At 47.9% G+C, this 20851-nt stretch overlaps 1 long non-coding RNA gene across 1 annotated transcript; it reads right to left on the reverse strand.

The window, feature by feature from the left end:
- Nucleotides 1-9860: 9860 nt before the first annotated feature.
- On the reverse strand, nt 9861-20260 carry LOC123002008 (uncharacterized). Its single transcript, XR_006411463.3, has 3 exons — nt 20110-20260; nt 11397-11465; nt 9861-10511 (listed from the first exon to the last, which is right to left on the reverse strand). It is a non-coding gene; the product is annotated as an uncharacterized LOC123002008 (long non-coding RNA).
- Between the last annotated feature and the right edge of the window lie 591 nt (nt 20261-20851).

The raw sequence follows: 20851 nt of genomic DNA on the forward strand, positions 1-20851 counted from the left end.
CTGAGAGTCTTTGCGTGGGCAGTGTGCCTTCAAGCCTTCCTTGTGCTATTATTCAAAGGATTTGCTGCCCTTGCTGTGGGAGGATTATACCTCCTTACCCCACATTGGCCTTGGCCAGTGAAATATGAGTGGAAGTGATGTGCGATGCTTCTTCTGAACTGAAGCTTTGGGGGCCGTCTGCTCCTTCTTTGCCACAGAACCAGTTTGTCCTGGAGGGAAGCAGGATCCTGGATGTTCAGCTCGGGTCCCAGGATGAGGACAACATGAGGCAGAGCAGACGTGGTGTGCACAAGAAGTAAACCTTTATTGTTGCAAGCATCTACGGTTTCAGGGACCATTTGTTCCCTGAGCATTCCACAGCAAAAGGTGCCTGCTACTTCCCCAGGGACAGCTGCAGCCAGGATTGGCAGGAAGGGCATTCTGTCTCCTGCATGGGATGAGCACTCCTGGCTCCCCAAAGACTAGGGTCTGGACTACAGCTGAAGATGACCCCTTTGGCCGAGACACAGCCAGCTTCACAGAGCTCACCAGCTGGCAGCATGAAGAAGCATCTCCGTCTTTTGGACTGTGGGCTGCAGATGGCATGAGGAGGCTAGAGTGGGAGGACACAAGTGAGAGCATCTCCCTCGGGGAATCCCAGCCATACCCCAGGACTTTGCAAGGCTTGGAGGTTCCGGGTAGGAAGGTGGAAACAATGAATGACCTGGTAGAAACTGGGTCTCCAGTTGTGCCAATCATTAAGCTTTCTGTCTCAGGGCTCTTCCATTGCTTCTTTGCCATGTGGCTCTGTCAGGCTCGGCCAGGAGGAGACTGCAAGGCTCAAGGAAGAACTGGAATTCTCTTCTTCCTGTTTGCTGTCCCTGGCAGCATTGCATCAGCACACACACCTCACTCCAGTGGCCGCGGTACATTCCTGTCCCTTTCATGCTCCCAGAAGCAGCCCTTTATACCCAGCCAGAAGGACAGCACGGGCAAACAAGGACCTCTGCTCAGGGCTCTGAGCCCCTAACTCATGGGTCTCTCCTGTAAGCCGCTCTTCTGATAACCCCCGCTCGGGTCCTGGTCTCCTGACCACACCCTTCCTGGTACAGAATGAAGACTCCACCTGTAGCCTCAGTGGGTGGAGCCTGGGGATTCCTGAGATAACCACCTGGGGCGGCGTCTTTGGTCCTAAGCCCTGTGAACCAGAGGACTGGTCCAAGTAGCTATTGAGCACCGTGCCCCAAATTGAACTGGGTGCTTTTCAAGATACAGGACATACAAACTATGGTCCTGACCACCAAAAAGTTCAGCTGGAAAGAAGGGCTTCCTAAGTCCACATGCAGATCCAGGGAAGGGACAATTTGAGAAGGCCGGAATGGTCAAAAAGGTCACCAAGGAGTCTTTCCCTGAAGGCTAATGAGGCTTCAACCAGCAACTCCAGCATGTTCAGGGTAGACAGAGGTGCCAAGTATAATCTACTCAATTTCCTGAAGGAGAGACAGAACTACAGGGAACTTACCCATTTTCCAAGATTGCAGAGCAAATTATCGATGGCCAGTGACTGTCATATTTCCAGGAATGGCCAACTTTTTTTTCCATAATGAGCTACCAGAATGGCTAAGATTTAAAGGGCTGACAATATCAAGTGCTGTCAGATCGGAGCAACGTAAACTCTCCCACTGCTGGTGGGGATGTAAATTGTTACAAACGTGTTGGAACATATGTGGCAGTGAACCTCCATCTAGCCGTGCCCTGCAGTTCTGCTCCTGGACATCTACCTGTGGGACCCGCGGGCTTGGGTGCCCCGCAATACACGTACAAGCAGCTTTATTGCCAATAGCCTGAAGAAGGTAACAACCCAACTGTCCATTAGTAGCTGAAAGAATTTTTTTATTGTCTGATATTCCTGCAATAGAACATAACCTAGCAGTGAAACTAGCAAGCAATTTCTGCAAGCAATAACATTTCACAGACTTAACGTTAAACCAAAGAAGCCGTACCCCCGAGAGCACTTACTGTGTGATTCTATTTGTATAAAGTCCAAAAACAGGCAAAGCTCACCTACGGTGATAGAGGTGAGAAGAGTAGCTATTTTTCAGGATATTACTGCTAGTGGGGTGGGTGAGCGAGCTGCTGGGATGTTAGGAATGCTCTATAGCTTGGTCTGAGTGGTAGTTACAGCGGCAGTTACAGAGCGATATGCAAATAAAGAGTTATTATTTGCTTCATATCTGTGTACTTTATTGCACATACTTTATAGCTCAATTAAAAAAGGTGGAGGGAGAGAAAAAATAAATGGCTCAGACATCCCCCGTCTGGTTTGGGTTCTCCTAAGAGGCAGATCATGCAACTGGGGTTGGAGGCCCATGGCTTATTATTCTGAGGTACAAGAAATGTACCTGGCTGATAAAAAAGTGGAACAGTGACAAGGGGAAGATGGGAGGTATGCTGGGAAGCCAGCTCTCAGGTTTGGTAGTTGGTCTTAATTCCACAAAGAAACAGGGAAACTTGGAGAACATCCACTTCAGAGTTATCCCGTGCAAGGAGCGAGGGACCTGGGGTATTTATACACCTATTCAGGAGAGCCACAAGCGGAGGGCTGCTAGGGAGGGGTGCAAATGTCCTGCCTCTTATGGCCTGAAGGCTGCCGGGACCAGTGAGCCCTTTGGCGGCTGGAAGTCAGCCAGAGCACCCAGAAAGGACACAAGTGAGATGCTGACCGTGTCTGTCACACGCTCGAATGACCCACGTCCCATTTGTAGCTCCCATTGGTTTAGAGACTTTACCATGACAAAAAATTACCTCTGAATTCTCAAATGGTCTTGAAATAAATTTAATTCTATTTATATATAATTTTATGTTTAATTCTATTATCACCATCTGCACACATTTGAAAACTGGAGGCACTGATGTGCTGGTGAGAGATAGTCAACCACTAACGCTCTTTTGGTGGTGGAATGGGCCACAGCTGTCAGGGCTGGGGCTTGGGACCTGTAGCTCTGTGAAACCACCTCCATCACCTGAAGACAAAGTCGCTTTGGTCTCATCAGTGTCTGAATTAAATGGGCACCCGATGTGATCGGTGCTTGATTGAGGAGGAGAAAAAAGTGCTCCTATTTTTGAAAATATTTTATTTATTCATTTGAGAGGGAGAGAGCATAAGAGAAAGAGAGCACAAGCAGGGTGGAGGAGGAGCGGGAGAGGGCGAAGCAGACTCTCTGTTGAGCAGGGAGCTCGATGTGGGACTTGACCCCAGGACCCCGGGACCATGACCTGAGCTAAAGGCAGACACTCCACCGACTGAGCCCCCCGGGCGCCCAAAAGTGCTCCTTATTTTTTCACTGTTGCCCTCACCAGCACAGAACTGTTGCCCACCAGCCCCAAGGGAGCCAGCTCTGCAAAGGCCACGGCCACCTTCTTTGCCCACGGCTGCTGCCGGGCAGGACTTTGGCATGGCCGAGGGTACTAGGCAACCTGCCACCGCGCTGTCCCCAAAGCACTGTGAAAACCTGAGTCTTCAGCGAGCGGGACTTCCGATGCCTCCGCTGGCCTCCCCGGCCTCTCCTGGCCTCAGACGCAGCTGTGCACCTGCCCAAGAGTAGGGGCACGGCGGTCCCAAAGGGCTGCGGAGAAATGTGTGCAGCGAGTAAAGGTCCCCTGGGACCCCTGGGTTTGCAAGGGGCATGGCAGATATTCCTTTTTCTATCATTGTGATTCCCTCTCGAGCCTCCATTTCTGTTGGTGGAGGACATATTGGTCTTGGCAAGTCAAGGTGAAGTGCAGCTACTTGCCATTTAAAACACTCGCTTTACAGCAACGCTTCAGATAATTTAGGCTGCCCAGGTAAATCCCAGGTTTAAGCCTTAGGCAATCCCAGAAGCCTCGAACTTTCTGTATGTCCACTCTCATCACCCCCTTTCTCGGCATTGGTGAAGCTCCCTGCCCCCAACAACCCCCCTTGTTCTGGTCTCACTTCCAATTCATCCCACAGCCTATCCCCACAGGACCCCTCACCTCAGGGACTCAGTGGCTGGCATTGTGAAAACCACCCTCCCAGGCACCCAGAAATACTCACACCTGTCAGCCAGACCCCACTGGGCTGGAGAGGGAACACCTAGGGTCCCATTCAGAGCTGAGAGCAGGGTCCGCCTTCTCTCTTGCCCTCCCCCTGCATCCTGGGGTCTTCAGGGCTTCCTCTTAACAAAGAGGCCATTCGTGCATGTCTGGCCTTGTGGATCAAACCTGAGACCCCAGCAGGGGCCCCACAGTTCAACTACATACACAGGGGTAACATCCGCATGACCTGGACCCGTCCCTCATCCGACAAAATTCAATGTAAAAACCACTTCAGTTCTCTTCCCTCTGAGCCTTTTCTTCTGCTTGAAATGTCAAAAGAAAACAGTGTCCCCGATGCCTAGTTTGTCTGTTCCCGAACCTTTTCCTCCTTCCCAGTTCCCTTTCCATGTGCTCAAGGGAATTTCCCTTACAATGTCTAACCAACTGCAGAAGTAGGAAGGCAACCTTGAACCCAAAGGACAGCAAAGTTGGATATGCAATTAAGTAAGATGGAAGAGGAGATATATGCGAACAAAGGGACAAAAGGAAACAGGAGAGGCCAAGCAGCTGCGGTGAGGCGCAGAGGAGCTGAAGAGAGAATGAAACGAGCAGAAACTGGGGACAAATACCTAAGTGCAGTCACGTGCCTGGGTCGTAGCCCTGGGGACCCAGGCTGGGTGTTCGTGCTTGGGTCAAACGAGCCTTCAGTTCTCCCGCATTTGTGGAAGTCCATAAAGCAAGAGGAAGTTGACCCTGGCCACCCACCCAGAGCCTCCGTGATGCCTGACTCAGTTTACAAGGCCCCCAGTCTGCCCAGTCCTGCCAGCCTCCTGGCCTCAGTGCCAGCCGGAATGGCCCCAGGGAGGGCTTAAGCTGTCATCATCACAACCTCTCAGCCTCCCCCAGGGGTGAGGCCTGAGCACAGCCTCCACCGTGCCCCCTCCCCATCCCCGGAGCAGAGCTGCAACGGCTCTGGCACCCAGGTCTGGTCTGATCTGACCCACAGAGATTCCAGCAACTGCTGGGAGCTACAGTCTAGAAGGATGGAATAATCTTTGCCTGGGAGAACCAGAGGAAGGAGTCAGCAGTAAATCACTTGCCTCCCTGGCCCCTCCGCTCCCACCCCCCCCTCCCCAGCCTGTTCCAAGCAGCAGCCATTCAACATGGCCTCCCTGAGAGGCCTCCCGTGGCCATGAAGCCACGCTCTCCTGAGAAGCACTGTCTCCTGTTTCACCTCACTGCCCTTTCGCCCTCACTCTGGCTTCCCTGGGATCACACCACCATCACCCAAAACACTATGAGCACAGAGCTTTCTGCGCGTTCTGTCATCCAGAACAGCGAGGAGCCGTATCTACCACAAGATAAGCCATAACCTCACCCATTTTCTGGAATGGGTGTTAGAGGCACAGTGACCTGTATCCGTTTCCGGGCGGCTGAAACAAATGACCACAATCTTGGTGGCTTAAAGCAGCTGAAATGTACTCTATCTCAGTTCTGAGGGCCAGAAGCGTGAGGTCAAGGTGTCAGCAGGCGGGGCTGCCTTCCCTCCCCAGGCTCTGGGGGAGGACCCTTCCTCTGCTCTGCCAGCTCCCGGTAGCCCCCGCAGGCCCGAGTGGTCCTTGGCTTGTGGCTGCATCGCTCCTATCTCTGCCTGCCCTCCCTCGGTCCTGTGACTAATCTCCCTTCGCCTCCCCAAGAACTCCTGCGGTGGCACCGAGGGCCCACCTGGGTAATCGAGGATGGTCTCCTCATCTCAAGCTCCTCCCCTTAATCACCTCTGTAAAGTCCTTTTTCCAAACAAGGTCACGTTCGCAGGTTCCGGGGATTAGGATGTGGACATACCCTTAGGGCACCATTTCTCAACCAACCCTGCCATCCTCACTCTCCTGGCTGGAATGCACAGCAGAGAAAGAAAAAGAAAAAAACCAAATCATGCAAAATGCTAACTTCACCCACCAGACAGTTCTACGGAGAGAGAAGCATGGGCAGGAAAAAGTGCTAATGTTTCCATTGCTGGGGCACAGGACGGATCCCACCTTCAATCTTCATGTCAACGTGTGTTATTTCTTCTTAGAGAGAAACAAAAACGAATAATCCGGTGTTGCTGAGTGACCCAGCTCACCGATGGAGGAGCTGGGGCTGGCCGTGTGCCCCCGGCTCGTGGTGACCCGATCCGCCCACCCGGCCTCCCCTCTGCCTCCCGCCAGCTCATTTCAGCTCCTTTGGGCCGAAGGGCCCCCACCCCCGCCCTAGCTGGAGTGGAACTGTCAGTGCCCCCATTTAAAACCCATTTGTGGAAGGCTCATACATCACACCCTTGGAAAACTCACTCCTCATTATAACTCAGCGGAGAACAACTCTGCTCAGAGATTTAGATAAATGTGAGTGTGTGGTGGGTTGTTTGTTTTCTCAGCAGGGGTCACGTGGAAGAGGATTCTGCACCACATTCTTTCAGCTGTTCATGTTATTAAAGCCAGGAATAATTAGAGGCCATCTCTCCAAATGTAGCAGTCTCGATGGTCAGATCCAGCAAGTGGCCCCTGCACACTTAGTGTGGTTTCAGGGGGGCCAGAAAGGCTCAGAATTGCAATAAGCCTCCCCTCGGACCCTGCAAAACAATGAGATCAATGTCCCAAATTTTGCAATTAGACCTTCCTTCCTTTGGACTCGCCCCTGGCCAGAACACTAATATTGCTGGATAGGGCCACACTTGAAGCATGGTTTTATTTCTACATCTACCCTAATATTTTATCAGAGCAAGTATTATAGTAGGGGTGCAGGACAGTCCAGGGGACAGGACAGGGAGACAACACTGAGGCTGGAAATGAGTAATTAAGGGTTTGGCTGGGTCCCAGGCTATCGCTGGGGAGGGTCCCTTGTGATTCTAAATTTATAGGTGAACGCAAATGTTACCTTGTGTCCAGGGATATGTTCTTCCACACAGATCCCCACCTGGTAGGCACCAAAGCTCCTCCATTTATGAGCAGGGTGGGATCTAAGAGACTACACATAAGCCCATTTGTTCCCGTCCAAAGTGGCAGGAAAAAGTTACCAAAGTATATATGTCCACGTAAGTTGAGTTGCACAAAAGAGTTGTCTCCCGACCACGAAACACTAGGAACTTGGGGCTGACTTGCTCCCCAGCAAGATCTCAGACATGACATTTTCTAAAGGTGAAAGAGATTTGCAGGGATGTGATAAAACAGACAGAAGGACACAGACAGACAGGGAAAGCTGAGTCTGGCAGGGGGTAGGGGGAGGCAGGGAGGGAAGGGGACAGATGGGTGTCATCAGCTTTCTGTGACCTGAAGCTGGGCAGGAACCACCAAGGACCAGGGAAGGAATGTTCAGAGGTTGGCTGAAAGGCAAGGAGATGAGATTGGGGTAACTGGGAATCTGAGTGGCAGGAACTGGCCTGAACCTACAACGGGGGGTTGGGGGCCGCTCCTAGGCAGGGTCCCACAGGGGGACTGGAATCCGAGATTCTTATTGTAGAAAAAAAAAAATCTTTGAAGGACGGTGAAATGCATGGAGAAAGGGGGCTTCCCCATCTATTGGCAAAAGCCAAGGTAGGCTCCTCGGAGGAAAGCTTCCCAAGTTCATTTGCAGGAACCCCACCAACTAAAATGAAGCACAACCGGGGTGCCTGGGTGGCTCAGTCAGTGAAGCGTCTGCCTTCGGCTCAGGTCACGAGGTCTTGGGATCGAGTCCCGCATTGGGCTCCCTGCTCAGTGAGGAGCCTGCTTCCTCCGCTCCTCCCTGCTTGTGCTCTCTGTCGCTATCTCTGTCTCTCTCTCTCTCAAATAAATAAATAAAATATTTTTTAAAAAAATACAATTTAATTTTAAAAAATGAAGCACAATCTCATAAACAAAAATCACACACACATTTGGGAAGGCAAGTCACTATGAATGAAAGCTAACAGAAATAAGAAACAACTTTAGAATCCCAAGGACGTAGATGTTTCTATGATAGCAACCATGCGGAACTATGAATATGAAACATCTTATTTTTTTTAAGATTTTATTTATTTATTTGACAGAGAGAGACAGCCAATGAGAGAGGGAACACAAGCAGGGGGAGTGGGAGAGGAAGAAGCAGGCTCCCAGCGGAGGGGAGCCTGACATGGGGCTCGATCCCAGAACGCTGGGATCACGCCCTGAGCCGAAGGCAGACGCTTAACGACTGCGCCACCCAGGCGCCCCTGAATATGAAACATCTAAAGAAGAAAGGATACACTTACAATATGTGAATAAACAACAGGACCGTTGGGCATGAATTGGTAGAACCGGGTCAGGGGTGGGGGGGTTGGCAGAGAACAGAATGTCTAAAAATTAATAAGATAACTGTTGAAAAAACTAATGGTAAGTGAAACCATAGATTACACTCTTCCATTTTTTTAAAGATTTTATTTATTTATTTGAGAGAGACAGCGTGCACAAACGGCGGGAGGGGCAGAGGGAGAGGGAGAAGCAGGCTCCCCGCTGAGCAGGGAGCCCGATGTGGGGCTCCATCCCAGGACCCTGAGATCATGACCTGAGCTGAAGGCAGAAGTTTAACCAACTGAGCCACTCAGGCGCCCCCATAGGTCACACTCTTCAAGAGAGAATTAATAGATGGGAAGATACATCCAAAGAACTTCTCCAGAACACAGCAGAGAGAAAGACCCGAAAATACGACAAAGTGTGACAGATCTGGAGAAAAGAATGAGAAGGGCTAGCACACGGGTTGGCAAACTCCAGCCCAGGTGCCAACTCCAGCTGGCCACCTGTTCTCATAGTAAAGTTTTACTGGAACAACCCCACAGATCAGTTTATGTGTCACCCACGGCGTCTTCCATACTACAAAGCAGTTAGGTACTTGTGACAGACGTTGTATGCCCTCCAAAGGCTAAAATATCTACTCTCTGGCCTTTTACAAGAAAAAAAAAATTGCCCCTGGTCTAATATATATATGACCATGAAACCAGAAGGAAAACATAAGAAAAAAGATGGGTCATAGTTAAAAGATAATGACTAAAATTTCCAGAACAATTTAAAACATGAAGCCACACCGCGCGGAGAGTATAACGTGTTCCCAGCAGGATACGTAAAAAGAATCATGCTTGCTATGTAGTTTGAATTGTGTCCCTCAAAAAGGTATGTCCAGGTCCTTGTCCCCAGTACCTGTGAATGTGACTTCATTTGGAAGTAGGGTCTTTGCAAATGCAGTCAAGGTCAGGATCTTGAGTGAGGTCAATCCTTAATGTAAGAGGGGCCCTCAAGGCAATGGCTGGTGTCCCTACAAGAGGAAAAGGGGAGAGAGAGACAGAGAAAGGGGTTGGGTGTCCATGGGACAGACACAGGGAAGAAGCCACGTGAAGACAGAGACAGAGATTGGAGAGGAGCTACCACAAGCCAAGGGACAGCCGGAGCCGAGAAGCTGCAAGAGACCCTTCTTGAGAGCCTTTGGAGGCAGCGCGGTCCTGTCTATGTCAAGCCTGGATTTCAGACCTCTGGCCTCCACAGCGTTGAGAGAACAAGCTTCTGTTTGAGTCACCAGGTTTGTGGCAATTCATGATGGCAGCCCTGGGCACCGAACACAGATTTTGTTTAGTTGGGTCGAATAAAGACGACTCCACGTGTGTTGTCATTCTCCACACCAAGAGATGTTAATTATCTTCCATCCTCTTGGGGCTTGTGGGTGGCTCAGTTGGTGAAGCGTCTGCCCTTGGCTCAGGTCATGATCCTGGGGTCCTGGGATCGAGCCCCACGTCGGGCTCCACACTCAACGGGGAGTCTGCTTCTCCCCCTGCCCCACCTCTGCTCAGGCTCTCTCACTCTCTCTCTCTCTCTCTCTCTCTCATAAATAAATAAATAAAAGCTTCAAAAAAATTATCTTCCGCCCTCTTGAAGCTGGGTTGGCCCATGACTGTTTAAACCGACAGAGTTTGGAAGAAGCCTGAGACCTCAGCAGCCCTGGCAGATTCTGCTTTTACACCTTCGGGAGCCTTGAGCTGCCTCCCGGGATGTACCAGTACCTAGCCCTGCTGACAAAAGCACTCGGAGAAGCCAGAGGAGAGAGAGGGTTCCGGGACTCCGTGGAAAAAGAGAGAAATGCCCAGCCACCCAGATGTGAGCTGGCCCAGCTTTCTAGACGTCCCTGCCACCCAACACTCTGGAGCCAGCCTCCAGCTTCGTCTCCCTCCTGTCCCACCCCAGGGCCTGGTTCCGAGGTCTAGAGCCCCTAGAACCTTCTCAATCCCAGGGCCCTCGCCCAGAGGCAGCTCAGCCTCAACCAGTCCTGCAAGGGGATCCTGTCAGGTGGTTGAGCCATCTTGGATGTCCCAGCCCAGTTGAGGGGCGAGAGGATTGCAGCCCCAGGATGATCACATTCAGCTGAAGAACCACCCAGCTGATCCCCGGTCAACTCGCAGAATCACAAGCAGACGAGGCATTGACAACTCGAGAAAGATGTCCTTCCAGATACAGGTCCTGCAGGCAAAACCAAGTAGAGATGAATGGCGGGTTCTTGGTTCCCGTTCCCGTAGACGAGCTGATAATAATAAATTCTTTAGACAGGTATGAGTAGGAGATTTACAGAGCATCCAGACAATAGTTAACTCTTAGGTCTTAGTATCTATGACTCTAATTTTGTTAACCACACACAAGGAGCGCTGCTTCTTTTCCCTCTTCTTCACCTTGTTCTACACCTGTGTAAATAAAACTATGAATCAAATAAAACAAAATCTCAAGTTAATGAATATGGAATTGAAAAAAATCATAAAAACAAACCCATGTGGTTAACTGTGTGCCTTGGGGCCAGAAACTTGACCACCAGGTGGAACTGTAGAAACAAACAGCATCTCATTTATGGGTAATCATGGACATCTCACGCCATAAAGAGAAAAGCACATCATATCAGAGAGAAACAAACTAAAATGGGGTCAGCAAAATCAAGGGAATCTTGCAACTTTCCTGTAAGTTACTAACTCCCAAGCGAAAACAACTTGATCCCAGACTTCTGTGATGCTGCTTTTTGGAAATTTGTCAGGACCTTTGTGGATGTGACAAATTCGCTGTTTTTCTACCATGCACAGACTAACTGTAATCTCAGTAGCGTTGGTAGTTTTGTGGAATATGTTTCCCTTTAAATTCCTGTTGTATCTCCTATGATGATCTCGTCCTTCTAACCCCCAGACGGTCTTGCAGATCTGTTTCAAGTAAGCTTCATTTCTAAATGCTTTTGTCTCAAAAATCTTCCATTTACAGAAGGCCTGGCCTCAGGGAGGATAAGTAGTCTAGAAAGCAGGAGTAGGACCTGAAAGGAAAATAGGAGTGAGCATCTATGTGCTGGACAGCCACATCCCCCCCACTCACCTCCCAGAACACTGGGTATGAGGTGTCTTTTCTCCAGGCAAGAAATCGGAGGATTTGTCCCTGAAGAAGCTAAACAGGTCCAGTGAAAAGACACAGATATTAATAATTGGGGCCCCCAATGAGAAAACCAGATAACCTCTCAATCACCCTACATGAAGCCCCACTACTCACACATCCCATCTAAATCCACAGGGCTTCCAATCAGAGTTCTTCTCTGACATACAGACAAACCAGGATCTCTTCCTTTTGTTTGTTTGTTTGTTTGTTTTTGTTCTCTATGTTTTCCTCTGTTCTGTTATTTTGTTTTATTCTGTTTTATCATAGAAGACACCATCATCTAATATCATGTTAGAGACTTTTTTCCTAGCATTCTAACATGAGATGGCAGGAAACAGGAAAAAAAGACAAATGTGGGAGCAGAAGAAAATGTCAAGAATTTATATAGCAAAATGCTCCAAGAGAATACAGTGCATCTGTAAAACAAGAATAGGGTGACAGAAACTAGGGCACAGCCAGAGAACAAGAATGAGGTCCCAGAAAGTAATGATGTATTAACTAAAATGAAAAATTCAAGAGTTGGATGAAGGGAGTTGAAAAAATTTTCCAGAAGGTTGAATAAGATGTCAAAGAGATAAATAAGAGAAGAAAGGATGAAAGAAAATCAGAAAACAAATGCAGAAGTCAACGCCCAACAACAGTAGTTCTGTAGAAGACAGATAACAGAGAGCAAGAGATCATCACAGAAAGAATGCCCATGGGGCGCCTAGGTGGCTCAGTGGGTTAAGTGTCCGACTCTTGATTTCAGCTCAGGTCATGATCTCAGGGTCGTGGGTTCGAGCCCCAAGATGGGCTCTGTGCTCAGCATGGAGTCTGCACGAGATTCTCCCTCTCCCTCTGCCCCCCTCCCTCGCTTGCTCGCTCTCTCTAAAAAATAAACAAATAAATAAAATCTTTTTTTTAAAAAAAGTTTGTAGACCTAGAAAGAAAGAAAGAAAGAAAGAAAGAAAGAAAGAAAGAAAGAAAGAAAGAAAGAATACCCACAACAACTGTCATCACCAAAGAGCACGATTTTCCAGATTGAACAGCCCAGAGAGTATCCAGCACAATGAAAAGGTGGGGGAGCCTTCACCAAATATTTTTTAAAAAAATTTTTTAACTTTCAGAGGGGAAAAAATAGTACAATTTTTAGGGAATTAGGATGACATCAACTTCTCAACAGCAACATTAGAAGCTGGTAGACAGTAAAGTAAGGCACACACGATTCTGAAGAAAAATTTCCAATAACTAACAACTCAAGAAGGAGGGAAGAATGAAGACACAAATAATGTGAAATCTTAAAAATGTGTCCTCCCATGCATCCTTTCTCAGGAAGCTAATTAGGGTGTGCTTTACTCAGTGAGAAACAAGCCAAGTAAGCCAAAGGGATGGGGGTGGACAGAGGGAGCGAGAGAGAGAGAGAAAGAGAGAGAGAGAGAGAAAGAGAGAGGAGACAGAGAGGAAGAGAGAGAGAGAAGGAGGAGGAGGGGGAAGAGAGAAGGAGAGAGAGAGAAGGAGGAGGAGGGGGAAGAGAGAAAGAGAGAGAGAGGAGGAGGAGGAGGGGGAAGAGAGAAGGAGAGAGAGAGAAGGAGGACGAGGGGGAAGAGAGAAGGAGAGAGAGAGAAGGGGAAAGAGAGACAGGGAGGGAGAGAGAGGCAGAGGGAGAGGGAGAGAGAAAGAGAGGGTGAGAGGAAGAGAGAGAGAAAGAGGAAGAGAGACAGAGAGGAAGAGAGAAGGGAGAGGGAGAGAGTGAATTCACACATGGAGACACAGGGTGTCAGAGCCCAGTAGGGTTTGATGAGAAACAAGGTTTTATATGGCTTCAAAGACGCTCCCTCACAAATACTTATTAATTACAAAGCGAATAGGATTCATTTACAGCAGAGAAGCCTTAATCAAATGATTATAATCAAATCATTATAAATAAATGATTGTATCGCCTTAATCAAACGACCAAATTGAAAGTCAATGGGCAATGAAAGTCATGTACCCCTGGGTGGGATGCAAGGAGCACTCGGCCCTCGTGCGGAAGACACGCTGCCTGGACCTAATCATGAAAAACAACAGAGAGAAAGGCTGAGAAACTGTTTCAGATTAAAGGACACTAATGAGACATGACAGCTAAACGCAACACATGATCCTGGATTAGATCCTGAACCCGGGGGGGGGGGTTTTATAAAGAACGTTATTGGGAAAACTGATGAAATATGAATATAAACTCTGGATTAAAAAATAGTACCAGCGTTACAACAATAAACTTCCTAGTTTTAATAATTGTATTGAGGTTATGGAAGGGCTCATTCTTGTTCTTAGAAAATGCACGCTTGAGTATTTGGGGGTAAAAGGGCATAATGTTTCCAATTTATTTTCAAATGACTCAGAGAGAGAGAGAGAGAGAGAGAGAGAGAGAGAGTGAATAATCAAAGAGGAGGAGATGTAAACAATTGGTGCTTCTAAGTAAAGGGCCTATGAGGGCTTCTCATAGGATTCCTGTAACACTTCCGTAAGCTTGCAATTCTGTAACAAGTAAAAGTTACAAAAAGTCTCATTCATTTCATTCGGAGTTCATCTCCCTTCAAGTTGCATTTTATGGCTAAAACTGTAGCTTTACTAACGGAATAAGCAGACTAAAATGTGTTACCTATTAAAAAAAGAGTAAAATGAAATGTATTAACTACACTGGAATTAAAATTTAAAAACTTAATAACAATAAATAAATAAAATGCAAAGTACCTGAGAGGTTAAATAGCATCTACTCAGATGTAGGCTGCGGGCTAATCGACTTCCCTGTGCCTCACTTTTCACATCTGTAAAATGGTCTAATAACAGTACCTATTAGTTTAGATAATAGGTTTTGGGGATCAAGTAAGGTGAAATGTGCAGCACCCATACCACCTCGTGAGAAAGCTCACTCCAAGAAGCACACCCCATAGACATAACTCCGCCCTGGCTCTGGTATCTCAGAGCTCAGCGAGCAAAGTGATCCTCTGTGTCTTATTCATGCAGTTGTTCCTTCTACATGCCTGATATTAAGAATCTTATACGGGGGCGCCTGGGTGGCTTAGTTGGTTAAGTGCCTGCCTTTGGCTCAGGTCATGATCTCAGGGTCCTGGGATCGAGCCCCACATTGGGCTCCTTGCTCAGCAGGGAGCCTGCTTCTCCCTCTCCTTCCAGTTTGTGCTCTCTGTCCCTATCTCTGTCACTCTCTCTCAAATAAATAAATAAAATCTTAAAAAAAAAAAAAAAGAATCCTATACAGCAAGAAGGTGACAAGAGCCCCATGTAGCTCTGACATGTCCCATTAGTTCCTTTCCCCCCATTTATTTCTTTACATTTCAGAAGCGTCTCCAAGCAGCCATATATACAGAGAACAAAGGCAAGCTTCTCGGCATGTCTCTCTCTAAACACAATACAAAGGAGCAGGTGGCAGGGGCGGGCGGGGTGGGGGGAGACTAAGAGGCACATCCCTCAGTCACTGGGCTTCTGAAAACACGCACCTGAGACATTCACCTGGCGGTCTGCAGACATGAGCCTCGAATAAAGGAAATGCCATATTTGACTTCTATTTCTCTTTATGAAAAAGTATCAGAGCAAACTTTGTACTAAGAACGACTACAAAGGCTGGATAAGAGACAAGAGGCAACTGTCTGAGTACACAGAGAGCAACCCAGACACCGGCCGGCTTGATCCTGCGGAGATCCTGAAGCACAGGGAAATGCAGTGGGGTAGAAGCCAGACTGGCCCCTACTTTCTCCCTTGGAACCTTCCAGCTCAAAGCACGGGCTACGCATGATGAGTGAAGAGCGTTGGCTTGACGTTTGCATCAGTCTCATTAAGCTGGGAAGACAAAACTAATCGGGTTTAGGACTGCCAAGACAGCTAGTACTTGAGGTGCAAAAATCCCAGGAAAAAGAAGGACAGCGGAGATAGGAGCTTGACATTCTACACGGCTCTTGCTTGCGGTGTGTGCTGCCCGGAGCTGACACACAGATCAGGAAGTGGCTTGTAAAGAGGTTAACCATCTAAGCAGAACTGTCGATAGTCTTGTGGATTAAATACCGTACCCCCCAAAATCATGTCTCCCCAGAACCTCCCCAAGGAACCTTGTTTGGACAGGTAGTTCAGTAAGTATCTTGGGATGAAAGTATCCTGCTTTAGAGCGAGCCCTAAATCCAATGACAGGTGTCCTCAGCAGAAGAGACAAGGACACAGGGCAAGGCTGCGTGACAGCGGAGGCAGAGACTGGAGGGACCCGAGCACAAGCCAAGGAACACCTGGGGTCACCCGAAGCTAGAAGAGGCAAGAAAGGATCTTCCCCAGAACCCTCAGAGTGAGTGTGGCCCGATGGCCCTTGATTCCTGGCCCCCAGCACTGGGAGAGAAGACATTTCTGTTGCTTAAGCCCAAGAGTGGGCGATTCGTTACAGCAGCCCCAGGAACCTCGCGAGCAAGGGAAAGCAGGTTCGGCCTCAACTCTGGACTAGACCTTCTCAAGGACGAACAGTAGAGAAAAGTCTATATGAAACGTGCAGAACACAGCGGAGGGATCGAACGTAGGTTCACGCAGCGGGGAAGACATGATGGGGAGGATGGGGAGAAGCAATATTGGAAGACACACCAGCTAAGAAGTCTCCCAAACGGTCAAAAGACATCGAAGCAGGATAAACACAAAGACAATTATTTGTGGGCAAAGCAGTCAAACTGATAAAAACCAAAGACCGACAAGCTGGAGAGAAAAACCATCACATTCAAAGGAGCAACAATTACGCTGACCACCGGGTTTCCAACAGGAACAACAGAAGTCAAGATACCAAAATAGAAAGAACCCTATTTAATCTGGGGAAAAAACAGCATCTATGAAAACCCTGCAGCAAACATCATATGTAAAGGTGAAATATTGCAAGTTTTCCCCTGGAGACCAGGAATAAGGGAAGGACGTCTATTCTAAGCACTCCTCTTCAAAACTGTATTAGAGGTCTAGTCACCACAACAAGGCAATAGATAAATAAAGTAAAAGATACCATGGGCATTTGCCTTCGGCTCAGGGTGTGATCCCAGGGTCCCAGGATCGAGCCCCGCTCCCACTCCCCCTGCTTGTGTTCCCTCTCTCGCTGCCTGTCTCTCTCTCTGTCAAATAAATAAATAAAATCTTTTAAAAAAATAAATAAAAAATACATAAAAAATAAAAGATATCATGATTGTAAAGCATGAAATAAAAATATAACTATTTGCAGGCAACATGGCCCATTCTTTGGGCAACTGAGGAAGTGCTCTGTCACCTGTCCCTGAGGCAGGTCGCAGGCATGGGCTGGCATGCCCCTGCAGGATGGCCCTTGACTGTGGGCTCAACCGGCAGCCCCCTGGGAGGAGAGACGGCTGGCTCCATCACCTGGGGCCCCCGCAGGGTCCATGGGCCTAGTGGCTGGCGGGAGGGGGAGCAGGCAGCTGATGGGCCCCACGCGGGCTCACTGAGTCACATGATGGGGCCCTTGGGCACCTCTGAGGGTCTGTACTCACCCTGAAAGCACGTGCATCCCCAGGGGGGAAAGTGATATTAAATAGCAAACACACACACACACACACACACACACACACACACACACACACACACCAAACATGGTGACAGATTGAAAGACCACAGGAAAAAGAAAAAAGGTTTATAGTTTATTACCTTCAGTGTCAATTTTTCCTGCTTTCTGAATGAGAGGCCTCACGTTTTTATTGTGCGCTGGGCCCCGCAAATCTTGTAGATGGCCCTGCTTCCCTTTATTCCTCAAGGCACAGCTTAGACCAGCTGAAGCCTCAGAGATAACAGAAGGGGAAGGGGGAGGCTACGCCAAAGGGAACACACACGCGGGACTGTCCTCTTGAGAAGGTCAGAAGGTAACAGCTGCACCGGTCTATCTGCAGCCCCTGCTTTGGTCTCTAACGTACTCGTGAAATCCTGCCCAGGGGCCAAACGTGAGCAGGCTGAACGATACATGCTCTCCTTTAGATGTATCTTTAAATTTGCAAAGAGCTTGGTATGTATTTCTTTTTTTTAAAGATTTTATTTGTTCACTTGAGAGAGAGAGAGAGGAGCAAAGGGAGAGGGATAAGCAGACTCCCTGCTGAACACAGAGCCCGACATGGGGCTGGATCCCACGGCCCTGAGATCATGACCTGAGCCAAAATCAAGAGTCACCCAGGCACCCCAGTTTGGTACGTATTTCTAAAAGATACGAACTCTTTCGAAAATGTATTGGGGGACGCCTGGGTGGCATAGCGGTTAAGCGTCTGCCTTCGGCTCAGGGCGTGATCCCGGCGTTATGGGATCGAGCCCCACATCAGGCTCCTCCACTATGAGCCTGCTTCTTCCTCTCCCACTCCCCCTGCCTGTGTTCCCTCTCTCGCTGGCTGTCTCTATCTCTGTCAAATAAATAAATAAAATCTTTAAAAATAAAATAAATAAAATAAAATAAAAAGAAAATGTATTGGTACGGTACCATTATCATACCTACAAGATTGACACCGCTACTTTGACGGCGTCAAATATACAGTCTGTGTTCACATATCCCTGGTTCTCTCATACATTTTTACCAGGTGATTTGCATGAGTTAAGATGCAAAGTTTCTAGTTTGCATGTGGGTCATTTGTCTCCTCCTGTCCTTTCATAGCAGGGTTCCTCTCCGCCTGCCCCCCTGCCTTTTTTCCTTGCCATTTATTTGTCAAAGAAACTGGATCGTCTCACCTACAGTCTCTCACATTCTAGACTTGCTGGTAGCATTCCCTGATGTCTTTTAACATATTTCTCTGTCCCTGTATTTCCTGGAAACTGGTAGATTGTCTAGTTGGGGACTGAACCAGATTCCGAGTTGGTGTTTTGTGGCAAGGCTATTTTATAAGGGATATATACTCCATCAGGAGGCAGGTAAGATCTCGAAATTATCCTGAATTATCCTCAGCTCAGTCTCTGTCTCTTTCTGTCTCTCTGCCTCCCTAGCCTCCCCCCTGCCCCCACGGTTAGTAGTCCCTGACAGGCAGGTGATCAGTGATGAAATCCGTAACTTCATCAGAGGTTTACAAAATGGTATATCCTAATTCTATCCTCTCTCCTTTGATATTCGTCAGACGATTTCTATGGAGACAAAATGTCTCTCATTAACTATTTGTTTACCCTTAGATGTAATTCTAACGTATTTCCAGCACACTGATCTTAACTATTGTTTTTTTCCTTCACAAATGAATCCACAATTGGGCAGTTCAATTTTGGGGGATGTCTGGGTTGAATCCAAAGACCCGTATTATTGCAACAGCTAATGATTCCTTTCTCATTCTTCAGATTGCACTCACAAGTTCTATGATTTTGCTTCATTTTCCACTAACTTTTCTCTTTTTAAGTTTATTTATTTTTTTTTTAGTAATCTCTACACCCGATGTGGGGCTCGAACTCACAACCCCAAGATCAAGAGCCCCAAGCTCTTCCGATGGAGCCAGCCAGGCGCCCCTCCACAAACTTTTCTTAATTAGGGAAGGATGCAATAAAATATTCAAAGAATGAAGCAAACCTCACCGAACAAGCCAAGAACACAGCCTGTTGTGGCTGCACGGTGGGCGAGTGGGGACCACCACCAGGCAGCAATGCAAAATCATCTTTCATCAGCTGAGGCACCTGAGACCAGGTGTGACGGGTGATGTCCAGGGTATGAGCAGACACTGAATAGAGTCAAGTGTGTGAGAATCAGGGCCATGTGTGATCTGGTCATATAAGGAGCCCAGATCCTCTATGCGTCTTGAATGTATGCTCTGCTGGAGAGCCCTGTCCCCGTGACACCAGGGCAGCTGCGAATGGCAGCGGGGATATTACTCCTTCTGAAGAACAGGCATGTCCCCCTCAGCATGGAACTTCCTCATTTTCTACCAGGATACCAGGAGGAGAACTGGGTGGATGTGGATAGCTTTGTGGACAGGCACTTCCTTCATCCAAGCAATTGATATTCAACCTATGTTATCTTTCGACCCAGAATGTCCAGGGACATGCAAGTATTTTGTTTATTCTATGGTTATTACTTTAGCCTTTTAGCATTTGACACTGTGAGTCGAACTCATGTTTAATGAATGAACTCTGGGAAAATTTGATTGATGGGATAAATGACTAATTTTTTTAAGGAGAGTTCTTAATTCTCAGACTAGCCTCAAAACGGCAAAAACCGTCTTCGAGTAAATGTGGAAGGAGCAAGTCTCTATAAGCTGAATTAACTCACCAAGGACTCTACAGGAAAGGACACCTCTCTGAGTAATCTTGGCTCGTGCTCCTCCTGACCCATTAAATTACACAAGGGCATCAGTCACTGAAAGCTAAAATTAACACTTGGCGGGGCTTGCCAGGGAGTTCTGATATCTCCAGTGGGAACTTTCCATGCTCTTGTGACAGACCAGCATCTACTGGTGTTGCCATAGGAAAAAAAAATAAGAATTGAGTTTCCTGCCTTGGTTTTTCTAGCAATTGCCACGTGGACAGCCTGCTTGGCCTTCGGTGATAACCCCACTCTGGTCACATTGATTCAGCAAATATTTTCTGACCGTCCTCTGTGTGCCTGGTACGACGCTGGGGGCTGGGGTAAAGAGGTACACGGGATAGACAGAGCATGTGCCCCAGGGCCATGCGATCTGGCCCCTAGACCAGCCTCAGTACTTACCGGCCATGTGGTTTGGAACCAAGTCTCAAAAATCATGTCGACTCTAGGCACTGGAAGGATTCCTAGTGAAAGCAGCACTCCACACTAAGTTAGTAAGAGCTGGATTACATCCCAGCTCTGTCCCTTACCAACTGTGTGGCAGGAACCTGTGGTCACTTAGAAACAGAAAGGAAGAAGCAGCAGCTGGAATGGGAGAGCGAAAGGGAGAGAGGAGGGAAATCACATGTTATAATTTCTTCTTTTCTTTAATCAGAGGGTAACTTTCATGTAGTTAAATGTAACAGCACACGCAAGCCTGAAACACACAGCTCGATGCATTTTTCACATCAATCCCATGTAACCACCACCTAGATCAGGATACAGAATATTCCCAGCACCCCAGTAGATACAACTTTCAGAGTGAAAATACCAAAAGTCAAATCTCGGGACTTGAGTGAGTTTCACACATCTGTCCTGCCAGTCTCAGAGCCATTTCCCGAGTGGTGGAGATTAGTCTCTCTTCCCATCTTTCTGCTGATCAAAAGTCCCACTTATCGACTGGTCTGCTGGACATGGGGGCTGAGAGAGGCTGCAAACCTGGCTTGGAACAGAGTTTGAATCCATACTAAGCCAACTGGCCAATCCAAGGACGCAAGCCACCATTTTGAATACGAAACTCAAAGGTACTAGTCTCCCAGGCCAGATTTTCCTTGTTATAAAATTTGCTAAATATGTATCATAAAATGGCTACATGGTCAAGATA

Source organism: Ursus arctos, unplaced genomic scaffold (assembly GCF_023065955.2).
Source record: "Ursus arctos isolate Adak ecotype North America unplaced genomic scaffold, UrsArc2.0 scaffold_4, whole genome shotgun sequence".
NCBI classification, from domain to species: Eukaryota; Metazoa; Chordata; class Mammalia; order Carnivora; family Ursidae; genus Ursus; species Ursus arctos.